Raw genomic sequence first — 15,316 nt, forward strand, 5'->3', positions numbered from 1 at the left:
CTGTTTGGTAGGTGCCCAAAGACTTTTGTGGCAGCATAATTTACCCCTTTCTGTGCCAAAGTCAGATTTAACCCTGCATAGTGAAGATCATCCTTTCTCCTGGTGTTATAGGTATGCACACTGCTATTACTTTTTAATTGGGTTGGATTATTATCAACAAATTTCATAAGGGAATATATATACTGTGAGGTTACTGTGAGGATCCCTAGATCCTTAAATAGATGTCTGCAGGATGACCGTGGGTGGGCTCCAGCAATTATTCTGATTACACGTTTTTGTGCAATGAATACTTTTCTACTCAACGATGAATTACCCCAGAATATGATGCCATACGAAAGCAGTGAATGAAAGTAGGCATAGTAAGCTAATTTACTGAGATTCTTATCACCAAAATTTGCAATAACCCTAATAGCATACGTAGCTGAACTCAGACGTTTCAGCAGACCATCAATGTGTTGCTTCCAGTTTAACCTCTCATCAATGGACACACCTAAAAATTTTGAAAATTCTACCTTAGCTACAGACTTCTGTTCAAATTCTATATTTATTACTGGAGTTGTGCCATTTACTGTATGGAACTGCATATACTGTGTTTTATCAAAATTTAAAGAGAGTCCATTTGCTGAGAACCACTTAATAATTTTGTGAAAAACATCATTTACAATTACATCACTTAGTTCTTGGTTTTTGGATGTTATTACTATACTTGTATCATCAGCAAAAAGAACTAACTTTGCATCTTCATCAATGTGGAATGGTAAGTCATTAATGTATATCAAGAACAGTAAAGGACCTAAGACCGAACCCTGTGGGACCCCGTGCTTGATAGCACCCCAGTTTGAGGAATCAGCTGTTGTTTTAACATTACACGAACCACTTATTTCAACTTTCTGCATTCTTCCAGTTAAGTATGAATTAAACCATTTGCGCATTGCCCCCCTCAAACCATAATGATTAAGCTTATCTAAAATAATTCCATGATTTACACAGTCAAAGGCCTTTGAGAGATCACAAAAAATACCAATGGGTGATGTCCGGTTATTCAGAGCATTTAATATTTGATCAGTGAAAGCATATATAGCATTTTCTGTTGAAAAGCCTTTCTGAAAACCAAACTGACATTTTGTTAGTACTTTATTTTTACAAATATGGGAAGCTACTCTTGAATACATTACTTTCTCAAAAATTTTTGATAGAGCTGTCAGAAGAGAGATTGGGTGGTAGTTGTTGACATCCGACGTATCCCCCTTTTTATGCAATGGTTTTACAATGGCATATTTCAGTCTATCAGGGAAAACACCCTGCTCCAAAGAGCTATTACATACGTGGCTGAGAATCCTACTTATCTGTGGGGAACAAGCTTTAAGTACTTTGCTGGAAATGCCATCAATTCCGTAAGAGCTTTTAATTTTCAGTGAGTTTATTATTTTACTGATTTCAGAGGGAGAGGTTGGTGGAATTACAGTTGTTTCAAACTGCACAGGTATGGCCTCTTCTATTAATAGCCTTGCCTCTTCTAGTGAAGATCTAGATCCTATTTTCTCCACAACATTTAAAAAATGATTATTCAAAATATTTTCAATTTCTGATTGTTTGTTAGTGCACTTGTCATTCAGTTTTATTGCACTAAAGTCTTCCTGTGCTCTTGGTTGCCCTGTTTCCCTTTCAATAATATTCCAAATTGCTTTAATTTTATTATCAGAGTTACTGATCTCAGACATGATACACATGCTTCTGGACTTTTTAATAACTTTTCTTAGTATCGCACAATAGTTTTTATAATATTGAACAATTTCGGGGTCAGTACTCCCTCTTGCTGTTAGATACAGTTCTCTTTTACGGTTGCAGGATATTCTTATTCCTTTAGTTAGCCAAGGTTTTTTATATGTTTTCTTGGAATTATGTTTAACTATTTTCTTGGGAAAACAATTTTCAAATACCCTTAAAAATGTATTGTGAAATAAGTTATATTTCAAGTTTGCATCGGGTTCCTTATACACTTCATACCAGTCTAGCTCTTATTTCATATTAGATTGGAGAATTTGTTCGGGCGCAGATATGAGTATGGAGGTGTCATCAGTAAACAAAAGGGTTTGTGTGTCAGGTAGGCTGTGAGGAAGGTCATTTATGTAAAGTAAGAACAGCAAGTGGCCCAGGATGGAGCCTTGGGGAACGCCTTGCTTTATGGTATGTATGGAGGAATGTACAGTGCTAGCTGTACCTGAGAGCTTAGTTTCATTTAATTCGACATACTGCTGTCGATCTTCCAGATAGCTTTTAAACCAGTCATAGGCATTCCCTCTTATTTCATAGGAATGCATATTTTGCAAAAGTATACTATGATTAACCATGTCGAAGGTCTTTGTTAGATCTAGGAAGATACCTATGGCTGGGAGCTTTTTGTCCACAAGCTCCAGTACATGATCTATAAATTCTTGTATTGCATCAGTTGCAATTGCTTTGGAAGCCGAACTGAGCAGGTGACAGGATATTTTCTTTGTCTAGAAAGGACATGATTCTGGTGGCCATTATATATTCAAATACTTTAGTAAAAGTTGAAAGCAGTGCAATGGGTCAATAATTACTGGGATTCTTTTGCTTCCTTTTTTGTGGACAGGTTATAATTTTTGCAGTTTTGAGCATACTAGGAAATGCACCATTCAGGAATGAGAAATTTATTATGTGGGCTAGGGGTTTACTGATAAAGTTACTGCAATTATGAAGGATGAAGCATGGAATTTGATCTTGTCCAGCAGCTGATTTTTTTTTTAATTCTGCTATGAAGCGTCTTTTCTATTTCAATTTCAGATGTAGGCCTTAAAAATAGAATTTCAGAGCATAAGTTTGGTTTTAGTTGTAAGGGACAGCTATTTTTAAGACGGTTAGCCAGGTTTTCTACTGTTTCTGTAAAGTTGTTATTGAATTCCTCTGCTGTTTCTTTCCCACTGGAGACTAATTTTCCATTTATTTTTAAGATAATATCACTTTGTAGTTGTTTTCCTCTATTACTATCCATATTAATAAGCTGCCACATGCTTTTGCTCTTATTTGATGACAAATTGTGGTAGTTCTCATTCTGTAGCTTTTTGGCTGTGTTCCTTAATATCTTTTTATATAGACTAAAGTATGACTTAAATGCTTCACTACTGCCTAGTTTGGATTTGCTAATGTAAAAAAGTTCTCTTTTTCTTTGTGATGATTAATGATTCCTGGGGTGATCCAGCTGGAGAGTTTTCTATCTTTGTTGATACATTTTGTTTGTAAGGGAAAGTGGCAATTAAAATAATAACAGAAAATATCCTAGAATGCTTCATATTTGCTGTGTACTGTTTGAGCCTCATATACATTTTGCCAGTTTTCATTTTGTATATCAAAGAGGAAAGTATGCATGTGAGTTTTATTGAAGTTTTCTTCTGTACAGTGATTTTACTGTGTTTGTGACTGTTATTTTGCAACCAGACCTGCATAATTAATGCATTGTGGTCTGAAAATCCTAGTTTGACAGAGGATACAGTACAATTTATATTGCTTGCTACTTGATCCAGACAAGTGGTACTGCGATTTGTTATCCTGGTTGGAGTGTTGACCATTAGGTCTAGGTTGTAGCCGTTCATAAAAATTTTAATGTTTAGATGTCTAGAGTTCTCTGAGAGAAAATCTATATTATAGTCACCACATATTAGAACACTATATGATTTTCTTTTACTTAGATTTTCTATTACTGCTGCTAGATTTTTGTAGAAAGTCCCTATGTTACCAGAGGGTGACCTGTAAAGTGCTATTATATAAACATTTAGATCTGTAAGCTCTACACCTGACAGTTCTATATCTTTTTCAATACTATATGAATTGCAAATATCAAGAGGTGTAATGTTGTCTTTTACAAATATGCAACTACATCCACCTTTGTAAGATGTTCTTGAGAAGTGACCTACAAGTTTAAAATTTGGTATCACAACATTTTCTATTTCAAAAGACATCATGAAATGTTCATTAATACGTAATATCTGTGTATCTGACAGTTCACTTGCACCTGATAATAAAATTTCTAATTCATTAAGTTTGGTTTTGAGCCCTTGTACATTATGGATGTGTACTTTTAGATCAAGAATTTTTTTGTTTAATTTTTTTATACATTGGTGAGGAGGTTCAGACCTTACCTTATTTACTACAATTTGCTAATGGAGTCCTTTGCAAGTTTTATGGTGTATCTTTAACTTGTTTGATGATGCTAAGTTTCTTCTTTTCTCAGAGGGGGATAGAAAAAACCCTCCTTCTTGGGTATATTCTCACTTGATCTTAAATTAACACTTACAGATGTAGCTGCTGCAGTCCTTTGTGGATCTTCTGATGTCTCCTCTTTCCTGCTTTCTTCATTCTTGTCGAATTTGCTTACTTCATTTTTGCCTGTAAGTTGTTCAGGAGGCTGATAGACAGATTTGCTTTGTAATAGCCTTTCTTTAATTATTTCACTGATGTGGTCGCACATAACACTTTTTCCGTCGTAATTAAGGTGCATTCCGTGTTTGGTGTGCAGGTTTCGATGTACTTTACTTACGTCCAGTACATCGCACTTTGCGTATTCTGCACACAATTTCTTAATTTCAATGTTAGTTTTCCTAATTTCTACATTAACACACGATCTGTAAATTAGGTCATGTCTATGAGGCACAGTGGCTACTATTGTGTTCCTAGGGATTTATTCACTTCTAGAAAGTTCTGTAGAGTTTTAATGCAGGCATCGGATTCATTTCTAGCTATGTCATTCAAACCCGCTATACATACTATAAAGTCATTACCCTGTATTGTGTTCATCTGAAGATCAGTGTCTACAACATGGTGTGTTCCCGCTCCAGGTTTCACTATGCTAGTCACTGCCGTTTCTCGATTTTTCTCTTGGAGCATGCTTGATAGATTTCTGCCGTGGCTGTTGGCAAGCAAGCGAATACCACACTTTTTCCTTAATGATACGTGCTTGCCCTTACCACTGTTTCCAAGTTTACTGTTGGTGTCCGAATTACAGGTTTTTACAAAATCACAATGAGTTGTACACTCGTTATGACACAAGACATCATATTTGTTTTTATCTAAGAAAGTAACACTTTTAACAGTTTTCGTGATTTGAGACCGGACTTTTTGCGACACTGCTATCCACTTGGATGATTTCTCACGTGTATCATTTTCACTTCACACGAATTTTCCACTGTTTGTACTTCGCCGATTTCTTTCTTCGGTGCAGCTATTTCCCTTTTTAAATTATTGACTATGAATTGTGGACTTGAAATTCGTTCGTTTAGGGTTGTAATTTCAGCTCTATAATTTTCACAGGTTTTCTTTTTAACTACATAACTATAACTATTTCTCGTGTTAAAATTTCCGACTTCCACACTCGTGGCCATCTTGCATGTACATGGATACATAAGCAGATAACTCTTCACAATGGGCAGGAAATTGTTATAGCATTATACTCCTAGTAGAAAATGGTTGGTTTGTAACTTTATAATAGATCTCAGTTGATTTAAGGACAGTGCATTTAACACTGTATGAAAATTCATTTGCTTTCTTCAGTAATATAGTAATTCTGCATTATCTGCAGATGACAAAAACGATAACAATACATTCCGTAGCAGCCGAAAATAGTTTGATAATTTTTTATAGTGGTTAATATTAAAAATTCAAAGTTTGAACACAATAACTTCAAAAGTAAGTTCTTATTTCATTGTTGTGTACTTTCCAGAAAAAATTCTCATTATTTCTTTCAAAAGCACAGTTATGTCTTAGTAGTGTTATTTAAGACACTTGGAGTGTTTGTAGAAAGTCAGTTACCCCTTAATTAATGTATATATTTATAATAACACCAGACATAAGCAGAACAGAATTATGTGAAGAAACTCAATATTGCACTCTATCTAAACACACTAACAGTTTGAGGTTGAAATTCACTCGTGTCTATATTTGCTTACAAATGAATTTGCTTTTGGTTAGGTTCTACTATGAGCAAACACAATTTTTCTTCTTGTCTTCCCAGACATGTTTCGTAGAAGTTACAATATCATCAGTGAGTTTTTTTTTATTTTCTTTCTATCAAATACCATAAAAATAGCTTTTTACTGTCTGCACATATCAAATTATACTCTTTAAGTAAATTGTTCACAAATCTCAAAGCACAAAAAGATTATATATGGCTACCTTCTTAACATATTTGGTGTCTATGGCTTTCTGTAATAGGTGCTGTAACCATACTTCTTCTGCAGTTTAACATTTGCATTATAGAAAACTTAACATAGAAAACTTACTTACATCGAAAATTTAGGACTGGGAATGTTAGAATATTACTTTTACAGGTTTCCACATTGTCTTCATTGTGAAACTCCACGCCCACAATTTAGAAGATATGAAAACAAAAGATTGTATCAGAGTGAATGTGTAGAGAGCGGGTGTGTGTGTGCGAGGGGGGCGGGGGGGGGGGGGCATGTATGAATCGTCTCACAGTTCTTTGAGGACAGAGAACAGAGTTACTTTGTAGAGAGATATGTATTTGTTTATTATTTCTTTTCCTTCTATTATGGCCTTCTGTATTCAGAAGTTTTCTTCAGTATTAGTTTGTTGGGAGTTGTTGCAACATTTGAGAATTTTTAGGTCAGTATTCATGTCTGGTGGTCTCTGTTCCATATCCATAAGGTACTCTGTGACTGTAGAATGATGGTTGTTAACTTTGTAGCACTCTTCTGTGTTCTGTGTAACTAATATTGATGATTCTGTAAGGTCAGCAAATGTGACTGTGTAAAAAGAAGAAAAGAAACATGTTTGCTCTAAGTGGAACCTATTCAAAAACAAAATCACACTAACACTTAAGTTCCTTCAACATAACGTTTATTTTGTAACTTTCCAATGGAACATCCAGTTTACTGCTCACGGATTCTAGTATCTTGGTTTGATAAAAATTTAAGTGTTAGATATCATCAAACACAATTTACACTGTGTACATAGATTTCATGTATTGGGATTAAGGGCACACAACAAATACCATGTGAGGCCATCACTACACAGGCATAACCACTCACCTGGTGCCTCTCACTTCCGAGCAGCAGCTCCAGATGGCACTGAGAGCTTTGAACAACTTTCCACTTCTGCACCATGTCCATCTGAGCATGGTCTCATTGGCCAGTAATGATGCAGCCACCAGAGAGAGCACTGTCAATCATAGACTACATGGCTTCTGCCTTGTGCTGGCAGTGGACACACATACAGTTCATACCCTGCTATAAAATGACACAGTTCAATGCCTGCAACAAGCTGCAATAGCTTCCACAGTTATGATAAGTAGCACAGTTCTGTGAGTTCTATTGAGAAAACAACTTTCCATCTTAGAAGTGACTGTTTATGGAGTAAGAAGACAATCAAGAGTGTCTGCATAATTATATTCAGTCATAGTTACACGATCATAGACTGCCGAGAGCTATCAAAGTTATTTAGATATCATCGTATTAAGTATAGAACATCGAGTGGCATGCATAAAATTGTGCCGAAGTTAAGTACCATTGTGTAACCTATTCTTAATAAATGTTATTGGTAATTTCTTATTATGTTGCCACATTTCTGTTCTAGTACTGCCCTGTCAAGTCAGTGTTTAAGTTGACACATATACTGTGCAGTCTGCCACCTCTAAATAACTATAACATGAAAACCACTTTACTGCTGCTACATGTGTTTGGGCTGAATTAGAATTAGCATTCAGTTACAACATTGCCAATACTAAATTCATTCTTATTGTGGTAGTTACAAACAGCTCTACTGCATGGTTTGATGATGGTGGTATCCTCCAGCAGTAAGCCGTGTGATGCTGGCCAAAGAAAAAAACCATGTCTGATTTACTGCAAGGAAGAATGTGGAACATAAAATTCTTTAATAATATTATTACGTTAGAAAACTTGAAAAGAGAAATAGATGGGATGTAGTGTGGTGGCTAATGGTACAGGATTTCTGATCAGGTGATTACAAATTTGTCAGTAGGGTTTATAAAGGAGTGGATCTCATAATAAACAAGAAAATAGGAATGCAGGTGAATTTGTACTAACAGCACACACCAGCAACTGCTTTCATAGAAGTATGTGACCACCATTCAGTATTACAAGTGAAATTAGTACTGTCAGGATTAGCACAGCTTGGGCTAGCTGGCACAGCTTGGGCTAACTGGCCTTTGCTGAGCGTGAAAAAAAGTGAGCCTGGAGGTTTCAGTGGAACAAAATTCTTTATTGTGGCAACAGTGTCTGCTGAACAGATTGGAGGAGGACAAAGAAGTCATTAGAGACAGTGAACAGATTAGACAAGCGACTACTCCCTAAGCATGAATCCAGATGTTTAACTCAGAGGTGCAAAGTTCTGAATGTATGAATAAATAAGGAAGAAGCGAGTCACAAAACCAATTGTTGACAGATACAATCATAGAACACGAAACCACAGAACATATAAAGTCATATAAAAATTTACATGCCAAAGAATAAACAATACAAGACAACTTAAAAATGTATTACCAAACACAGCACACCTGGAATTTCACAAGGAAGCTGTTTGACAGCTGCGACCCACAACACTGCACCATTGAGCACAATAACATCACTGGTTGGCATAAACTTTGTAGCAGTTGTTTCATCAGCCCCCACAGCTGAAATGGAGTAGTGTTACGGGACCAGGCTGGAAAATGTACTTGGTGGCCAAAACGAGTCATGTGTTTCTCTCATTGGTCGACATTGCTCAGTCGTTGCTCCTGCGGTAGGAACTGTGATGCCAGTACTGAAGTCTGCTGTAGTCTCAGTGCTGTTCTTTGAGCCTGTATACATCTTTGATACAAATAGCTGTACTCTTGCTGTTTACCACAATGTCTAAAGTCTGCATGCTTTGTCACAGGACACAATTAGGGCCAGTGTAAGGCAATTGCAGTGGAATCTTAACATTGCCGATTCAAAGCATCACATGCAAGCAGCTTTCCAAGCTGCACTGCAAATAAGTCATTGGTGTACCAGGTCTGGAGACTGCGGGGGTTGTATACATGTGACATGGCTCTCAATTGTTGAAGGAATTCTGACTGATTTTGAATTGGTAACTATAGTGAGCTGGCCTCAACGAACTCCCAGGAGGAAGCAAATGTTCTACATAGACTAATTCCACAGCCGAGGAGTCCAAATATTGCTTATATATCATTCTTCAAACCAGGGGAATTATCAGAACAGTAGAAGTCCAGGATGTACCATAGCACGAGGGCTGCCTTCAGAGAATAGCATCATTTATCAACCATGCCGTTACTGGCAGGGTGGTAACTACACTACGTAGGTAAATCCTTATTCGCCCTCTTCACGATACACTATAGGTACAAGGTTGGTAAGTCGTGTTTTGTACTTAACTGTAGCACATGCTAGCTAATCACATAGAAAAAGGGGATTATGAGAACTGTGCCAAATGCCTGGACATTCCCAGGCTGAAATGAATAGTTATTGTGTGAACATAGCAACCGCTTTGTCATGCTGTTTCTCATTTAAGCTTTGCCCCCGTCCTGTTTACATGCCACACCTGACACACAGTAAGCTGCTGATAATGTTATTGATGTATGCGTCCTGGGAAACTCTTCACTGGGTAATGCCTGAGTGTGCCTATGGGGTAATAAAGTGTCCGCTGTGAAACTACTGTTTCCATAGATAGTATTGGACATTGTAATTACAGAGAATACAAATTTGATAAGATAATCATTTTATTCACATTCATATGCTGACCACCTCCCACCAAACAACATGATAGAAGGACAACCTACATGGTATACACATTGTCGACACATGTTACATTTATTCTTCAAGGATGTTACTGGTCATTGACACATTTCGTTTAATAATATATTGGTACCTACTGATAACCTTCACAATTCACAGTGTTCTTAACAAAACATGACGTTGAACTTTACTTTAGCATGTCCTCAAACGGTTTACCCCCACTGCAAGACACATCTATAATTGACATTCAAGAGAACTGGTAACAGATGAAAGGTGGATGATATGGCGGAGCAAGTTATGACGATTCGGCGGCGCATGTCATCTGGCATTGTTGGGGCTCCACGGCAGACCACATCTTTCAATGTTCCCCACAAAAAGAAATCAAGTGGAGTCAAACCGTGAGGACCTGGCAGGCCATTGTACTGCAGCATTCCATTCAATCCAGCAGTCAGGAAATATCTCGTTCAATATTTGACTTGCAACACGTGAGGAGTGAGCTGGGCAAACGTCGTGTTGCAACCACATACACAGGCGCTCATTGAGTGGTATCTCCTCCAGCAGAACGGGTAGAATGTTCCTAAGAAAGTCTCCATACCTCTTCCCATTTAATACTCCTGTAATGAAATAATGTCCTATGATATAATTTCCTACAATGCCGCACCACACATTGTCACGCCATGGTCTTTGGTGCTGTACCTGACGCAGCCTATGTGGGTTCTCAGCAGCCAAGTAGTGCATGTCACATACATTTACATTCCCGTGATTAGTGAATGTTGCTTCGTCAGTGAAGAGCACACTTTTGAAGAATGTATTATGATCTCGCAGGCATTGCAGAGCAAATCAACAAAATTCCATACAACGTTCGAAATCGCATCCTTCAAGTGCCTGATGGAGTGCAAGGTGATACGGGTGGAACTTATACCGGTGCAGAATGCACATGACACTCATCTGGCTGACCCCACACTCTGCGGCAGTATGTCTCGTGCCACAATGAAAATCAATAAACGTCATGGCCAGAGCAGTCTCTTCATCGTCTCTGTTGGTCGCAGTCTTCTTCCTCCTCCATTTTTTGATGTTAAAGCTGCCTGTTCGCACTAGTGTAGTAATCATTCTTGCAATGGCCTGGTGAGTAGGACACCGAAGATCAGGATACATATCCCTGTACCGCCGTACAGTTTCAACAGCATTCCTACGACATTCGCCATACAGAAGTAACATGTCTAACTTCTCCTGATTTGTGTACATACTTGGATGTAATGTTCCAGCAGCAACTACATCTGGATAGGAGATGCACGTCCTACTGGTTCAATGTCACATGACCTACTAGTTGTATGATGCGGCCTGCTTTCTGGGTTGCATTAGGTGTGTTTACAGTCTGCAGCCACTTCCGACCACCTTGACCTTCAGTTGTACAATATTTCCCAGCGTCTTTTAAGCAAAGTTTGAATCACAATAGCAACATGCGGTACATCACTATACGCGTTTTTTCCTGAGCGTTCGAACTATGGTAAAAAAAGTATAGCGTCCCATTTAAAAACATGTACTTGCCTCATTATCTCAGTCAATATAGACGTTATGATTAATGTGCATGTATCAACGAATGTGCTCCATAGTCCGCTACGATTTGCCAAAAACTGCTTGGCGATACGTGCAATCACCCCCGGAATAAAGGGGATGTTACGTCTTACACGACTCACCCTGTAGATTGTATCGACTTTTTACTTGCTGTCTTACACTTTCCTGATTCTGTACTGAGCTCATCTTCCAACTTTACTCCATCATTATACCCTAACATACAAACATGGATTTCCACATTGCTTCCTCCTTCCCTGTAACCAGCCTCAGAAGACAAAGATTGGCCATCTCTAGTTTGATGAAGTGGAAGATCCACTTTGTGACTCGTCAGTAACTTTGATAATTTTTGCACTGTGATTAGGCTGTTGTGGCTACGATCTAGCTGTACCTTTTACAGATTGTGAATTGTTAAAATTATTCCTATTATTATCATGATTCTGTATCTGCAAACGCTGTTCGGTCGCAACAGCAGCACTAGATACCTTCAAAGAATCAGAATTATTACTGTATTTACTCGAATCTAAGCCGCACTTTTTTTCCGGTTTTTGTAATAAAAAAAAACCGCCTGCAGCTTAGAATCGAGTGCAAAGTAAGCGGAAATTCAGAAAAATGTTCGTAGGTGCCGCCACAAATAACTTCAGCCGACGAATATATGTAGCGCTACACAGGCATGCTTTGCATCTACATCTACATCTACATGACTACTCTGCAATTCACATTTAAGTGCTTGGCGCAGCAATATTCTAACAGAGGACGAACGAGTGTAGTGTAAGCTGTCTCTTTAGTGGACTTGTTGCATCTTCTAAGTGTCCTGCCAATGAAACGCAACCTTTCTTTGGCTCGCCTTCCCGACAATATTATCTATGTGGTCCTTCCAACTGAAGTTGTTCGTAATTTTAACACCCAGGTACTTAGTTGAATTGACAGCCTTGAGAATTGTACTATTTATCGAGTAATCGAATTCCAACGGATTTCTTTTGGAACTCATGTGGATCATCTCACACTTTTCGTTATTTAGCGTCAACTGCCACCTGACACACCATACAGCAATCTTTTCTAAATCGCTTTGCAACTGGTACTGGTCTTCGGATGACCCTACTAGACGGTAAATTACAGCATCATCTGCGAACAATCTAAGAGAACTGCTCAGATTGTCACCCAGGTCATTTATATAAATCAGGAACAGCAGAGGTCCCAGGACGCTTCCCTGGGGAACACCTGATATCACTTCAGTTTTACTCGATGATTTGCCGTCTATTACTATGAACTGCGACCTTCCTGACAGGAAATCACGAATCCAGTCGCACAACTGAGACGATACCCCAGAGCTCCGCAGCTTGATTAGAAGTCGCTTGTGAGGAACGGTGTCAAAAGCTTTCCGGAAATCTAGAAATACGGAATCAACTTGAGATCCCCTGTCGATAGCGGCCATTACTTCGTGCAAATAAAGAGCTAGTTGCGTTGCACAAGAGCGATGTTTTCTGAAGCCATGCTGATTACGTGTCAATAGATCGTTCCCTTCGAGATGATTCATAATGTTTGAATACAGTATATGCTCCAAACCCTACTGCAAACCGACGTCAATGATATAGGTCTGTAGTTAAAAGGATTACTCCTACTACCCTTCTTGAACACTGGTGCGACCTGCACAATTTTCCAATCTGTAGGTACAGATCTATCGGTGAGCAAGCGGTTGTATATGGGTGCTAAGTAGGGAGCTATAGTATCAGCATAATCTGAAAGGAACCTAATCGGTATACAATCTGGACCTGAAGACTTGCCCGTATCAAGCGATTTGAGTTGCTTCGCAACCCCTAAGGTATCTACTTCTAAGAAACTCATGCTAGCAGATGTTCGTGTTTCAAATTCTGGAATATTCCTTTCGTCTTCCCTGGTGAAGGAATTTCGGAAAACTGCGTTCAATAACTCCGCTTTAGCGGCACAGTCGTCGATAACAGTATCATCGGCACTGCGCAGCTAAGGTATTGACTGCGTCTTGCCGCTTGTGTACTTTACATACGACCAGAATTTCTTCGTACTTTCTACCAAATTTCGAGACAATGTTTCGTTGTGGAACCTATTAAAGGCATCTCGCATCGAAGTCCGTGCCAAATTTCGCGCGTCTGTAAATTTTAGCCAATCTTCGGGATTTCGCGATCTTCTGAACTTCACATGCTTTTTCCACTGCCTCTGCAACAGCGTTCGGACATTTTTGGTGTACCAGGTGGGATCCGTTCCATCTCTTACCAATTTATGAGGTATGAATATCTCAATTGCTGTTGCTACTATATCTTTGAATTTGAGCCACATCTCGTCTACATTCGCATAGTCAGTTCGGAAGGAATGGAAATTGTCTTTTAGGAAGGCTTCTAGTGACACTTTATCCGCTTTTTTAAATAAAATTATTTTGCGTTTGTTTCTGATGGATTTGGAAGAAATGGTATTGAGCCTAGCTACAACGACCTTGTGATCACTAATCCCTGTATCAGTCATGATGCTCTCTATCAGCTCTGGATTGTTTGTGGCTAAGAGGTCAAGTGTGTTTTCGCAAGCATTTACAATTCGCGTGGGTTCGTGGACTAGCTGCTCGAAATAATTTTCGGAGAAAGCATTTAGGACAATCTCGGAAGACGTTTTCTGCCTACCACCGGTTTTGAACAAGTATTTTTGCCAACATACCGAGGGTAGGTTGAAGTCCCCACCAACTATAACCGTATGAGTGGGGTATTTAGTTGTTACGAGACTCAAACTTTCTCTGAACTGTTCCGCAACTGTATCATCGGAGTCTGGGGGTCGGTAGAAGGAGCCAATTATTAACTTAATTCGGCTGTTCAGTATAACCTCCACCCATACCAATTCGCACGGAGTATCTACTTCGACTTCACTACAAGATAAACCACTACTGACAGACACAAACACTCCACCACCAATTCTGCCTAATCTATCTTTCCTGAACACCGTCTGAGACTTCGTAAAAATTTCTGCAGAACTTATTTCAGGCTTTAGCCAGCTTTCTGTACCTATAACGATATCAGCTTCTGTGCTTTCTATTAGCGCTTGAAGCTCAGGGACTTTCCCAGCGCAACTACAACAGTTTACAACTATAATTCCGACTGTTCCTTGATCCAAGCACGTCCTGTAATAGCCAAGCACCCTTTGACATTGCAGCCCATCCCACACTTTCCCGAGGCCTTCTAACCTAAAAAACCGCCCAGCCCACGCCACACAGCCTCCGCTACCCGTGTAGCCGCCAGCTGAGTGTAGTGAACTCCTGACCTATTCAGCGGAACCCGAAACCCCACCACCCTATGGCGCAAGTCAAGGAATCTGCAGCCAATACGGTCGCAAAACCGTCTGAGCCTCTGTTTCAGACCGTCCACCCGGCTCTGCAGCAAAGGTCCGCAGTCGGTTCTGTCAGTGATGCTGCAGATGGTGAGCTCTGCCTTCATCTCGTAAGCAAGACCGGCAGCCTTCACCAAATCAGATAGCCGCTGGAATCCAGAGAGAATTTCCTCAGATCCAAAGCGACACACTTCATTAGTGCCGACATGTGCCACCACCTGCAGCTGGCTGCAGCCTGTGCTCTTCATGGCATCCGGAAGGACCCTTTCCACATCAGGAATGACTCCTCCCGGAATGCACACGGAGTGCACACTGGATTTCTTCCCCTCCTTAGCCGCCGTATCCCTAAGGGGCTCCATTATGCGCCTAACATAGGAGCTCCCAACTACCAGTAAGCCCACCCTCTGCGATTGCCCGGACCTTGAAGGCTGAGAATGATCCTCTGAAACAGGGCAGGCAGCTGCATCAGGCTCAGCCAGAGACAGTGCCTGAAACCGGTTTGTCAGACGCACCGGGGAGGCTTTCTGATCAGCCTCCGGGGACGCCTTTCGCTGCCTGCCACGCCTTGGAACGACCTCCCAATCAACCACAGGCGAGGGCTCAGCCCCACTGCGGGCAGCAACCGGGGCAACCACAGC

This window comes from Schistocerca gregaria, chromosome 4 (genome assembly GCF_023897955.1).
Source record: "Schistocerca gregaria isolate iqSchGreg1 chromosome 4, iqSchGreg1.2, whole genome shotgun sequence".
Taxonomy (NCBI): domain Eukaryota; kingdom Metazoa; phylum Arthropoda; class Insecta; order Orthoptera; family Acrididae; genus Schistocerca; species Schistocerca gregaria.